General features: G+C 43.0%; 1 protein-coding gene across 4 annotated transcripts in view; it reads right to left on the bottom strand.

The window, feature by feature from the left end:
- The window catches only part of LOC122557442 (fibroblast growth factor 13-like), a 294,295-nt gene that overhangs the window by 94,740 nt on the left and 195,815 nt on the right, over positions 1–3,740 (bottom strand). The window lies entirely within an intron of this gene.

The raw sequence follows: 3,740 nt of genomic DNA, 5'->3' as shown, positions 1-3,740 counted from the left end.
TTCTCTCAGAGTCATTAGCTATTGTGGTTCTCTTGCCCCGAGAGCAGTGGAGACTGGGTCATTGAGTATATTCAAGGCTGGGTTTGAGTTTTGGTCTACACGGTGATTGAGGATAGTGGGGAAGAGGCAGGAGAGTGGAGTTAAGGTCATAGCCAGAGCAACAATGATCTTGTTGAATAATGGGGCAGGTTCGATGGGCTGAATGGCAAACTCCTCCTCCTGTATCAAATGACCTTCTGCTCTGAACCGACTCACTCTCAAGAAGCTGTTTCCAGTCACTTTTACCAAGTCACAGCTCAGCTCAAAGCAAAATTGCTCTTTCTTCCATTTTCCTCCAGCTCTAAATCCGACTGAGTTCCAATGATGAATACGAGAATGTTCTGTCACAGACCCATCATCACTTCCGAAACCAAATCTAGATCTGCCCCTTCTCTTGTTGGGTGAGCTAATACTGGCTTCACATGAAAGCTGTTTTGTCCTTTAAAAACACAGAGGGTATTCAGCAAGAATGACCCAGATATCAGGGCAAAGGGGGCGGGGCAACAAGTACCCTCCAAACCCACAGAGAGTGAGGGCTGATGGGAAGGGGAGCCAACATTGGGGGGGGAGCCTCTGTAACACGAGAAAAGCTGGAAGGGAAGGGAAAGGGAAGAAGAATTTAATGAGACTGAGTGGTATAATACGGCCTCACATTTACATTCGGCACCTTGAAATGAATTCATAAATATTTAAAACTAAATAACTGAGGTGATGGTAAATTTACAGACTGTGCAGAAAACAAACAATGCTGAATAATTTCTCTTCACTGGGACTTTTCAGTTACCTGGAGGAATTGTTTTAAAGAACAATCACATTAAACTTGAAACATAACTCTATTTCTCTCTCCACAAATGCTGCCAGTACTGCTGAGTTTCTCCAATGTTCTCTATGTGTGTTTCTAGCATCCGCAGTATTTGGCTTTTATTTGAGACAATAAAAATGTTTAATGGTTATAAAGAACATCAGGACATCTCAAAGTTGTCAGAAGCGCTTAAGTGACAGAAATATTGTTTTCATATTGGAGCAGAATTAAGCCATTCAGCCCATTGAGTTTGCTCCTATATTCAATCATGGCTGATATGTTTCTCAATTCTATTCTCCTGCTTTCTCCCTGTAACCCTTGACCCTCTTATCAATCAAGACCCTATCTATCTCTGCCTTAAATACACTCAATGACTTGGCCTCCACAGCCCTCTGCGGCAATGAGTTCCACAGATTCCCCACCCTCTGGCCGAAGAAACTCCTCCTCATCTCAGTTCTAAAGGGTCATCGCTTCACTCTGAGGTTGTGCCCTTGGATCCGAGTCCCTCCGACTGGTGGAAACATCTTCTCCATGTCCATTCTATCCAGACCTCTCAGTGTTCTCTAAGTTTCAATCAGATCCCCCTCATCCATCTAAACCTCATCGAGTACAGACCCAGAGTCTTCAACCGCTCCTCGTATGACAAGCCCCTCATCCACGAGATCTTTCTTGCAAACCCCCAATGGACCCCTTCCAATGCCAGCACGTCCTTCCTTTTCCTTCTATTTCTTAAGAAAAAGGGAGAGGTTCTGAATAATCGCATTTCCTTAATTACTGGTGACAGACTTCAGTCTCAAGCAGGGCTATGACCCACATCCAAGCATGTTGTACGTGTGTTAAATGGAAAGATTGGCATTGTAATCGGAACTGGTGACAATTCCCTGCTCTGAAGCCAGTGATATTCCGAACCTGCCCAGATACAATCTTGAACATCTGATTAAGTTCCTGGTTTCCCACTTGTCTCCTCCTCTGTCAGTCTACAAATGATCTTATACAATGACTCAACAATTGCATAAATTCAGAACAGTCAAAGGCAAAGTAAGGTTGAATTGTTGATTCCTTCTCCACATTCGAGGGAGTTTACAAAGGTTTATTTTGGGCTATTTTTGTTGTGTGATCTCAGTTGGGATTCCTGCATGATGAATAAGGGGAAGAACCAAGGAATTAATCAAAATCTGATTCAATCAGGTACACCAACAAATGGACCATGGGTTTTCCCATTTCCTGTGGCCGTCATGAGAACAAGGAACATAGGAAACAGATTTTTTTTTGTCTTTCACAATCTCAGGACTTCCCAAAATGTTTTACAGTCAGTGAAGAGTGCCTCTGACCAGTAATCACTGTGATAATCTCAGAAACAAAACAGCCAATCAATAGACAGTGGCGCGCTGTCCTATATAAACTGAGGAGTCCAACTCACAAGAATATTTATAACAAAGAAATGGATAGATTTCTAGTCATCATGTCTTATTGGTGAAGGTGGGAATACGGCGTTGAGATAGTGGATCTGCCATGATCCTATTGGATGGCGGAACATGCTCAAAGGGCCAAGTGGCCTACTCCTGCTCCTATCTCTGGATTAGTGTTGCTGGAAGAGCACAGCAGTTCAGGCAGCATCCAAGAAGCAGTAAAATCGACGTTTCGGGCAAAAGCCCTTCATCAGGAATAAAGGCGAAGGACTTTTGCCCGAAACGTCGATTTTACTGCTTCTCGGATGCTGCCTGAACTGCTGTGCTCTTCCAGCACCACTGATCCAGAATCTGGTTTCCAGCATCTGCAGTCATTGTTTTTACTCCTGTTCCTATTTTCTCTGTTTCTAATTTGCATACAGTAAGATCTCACAATTGAAATGTGATAAATGCCAAATCACTTCCTTAATTTGGATTGAAGAATAAATTTGGTCAGAAGACCATAGTCTCAGGTCATGGCAATGGAATCATTGCGATTACTCAAGACAGTAGACAGGACAGCATTTTCGAAATATATTTACTGGACATGGGCATCACTAGCTAAACCAGCATTTATTGCCTAGAGGGCAACTGAGAATCAACCATATTTCTGTGGGTCTGAACAGATAAGAATGGCAGTTTTCTTCCCTGAGGGACATTAATAAACCAGATAAGTTTTTCCAAGAATCAACAATGGATTCATGGTTAACATTAGACTCAAAATGCTGAATATTTAATCAAATTAAAATTCCATCATCTGCCACAGCTGGATTTGTACTCATGTTCCCCAGAACATTGACTGGGAACACAGAACATATAACAGGCCCTTCGGCCCACAATGTTTTGCTGACCATGATGGCAAATTAAACTAATCCGATCTGCCTGCCCTTGGTCCATATCTCTCCATACCTTGTGTATTCATGGGCTCATCTAAAAGTCCCTTAAATATCTGTATAGTATCCGCCTCCACCACCACTCCCTGGCAGTGCGTTCCAGACTCCTACTACGCTGTGTAAAAACGTTGCCCCTCACATCTCCTTTGAATTTTCCCCCTCTCACCTATTGCAGTGATATGTACTTCTTGTCAGATGTGGGAGTTTAAAGACAGTTTCGGGGTTACTGCGGATTATATCTGCCATAAATGCTGTTGGATGCGAAACTTATCAGATCGAGTGGAAAAACGTTGCCCCTCACATCTCCTTTGAATTTTCCCCCTCTCACCTATTGCAGTGATATGTACTTCTTGTCAGATGTGGGAGTTTAAAGACAGTTTCGGGGTTACTGCGGATTATATCTGCCATAAATGCTGTTGGATGCGAAACTTATCAGATCGAGTGGATCGGTTGGAGAGACAGATAGAAGCGATGAGGAATTTGCAACAGCAACAGTATGTGATGGATGGCAGTTATAGGAAGGGGGGAAAGTCTCAGATACAGTCACATAGATGGGTT

The sequence above is a fragment of the Chiloscyllium plagiosum genome, chromosome 15 (assembly GCF_004010195.1).
Source record: "Chiloscyllium plagiosum isolate BGI_BamShark_2017 chromosome 15, ASM401019v2, whole genome shotgun sequence".
In the NCBI taxonomy this organism is placed as follows: Eukaryota; Metazoa; Chordata; class Chondrichthyes; order Orectolobiformes; family Hemiscylliidae; genus Chiloscyllium; species Chiloscyllium plagiosum.
Note: the sequence above shows the minus strand (reverse complement) of the source record. Positions and strands in the feature narration are given on the sequence as shown.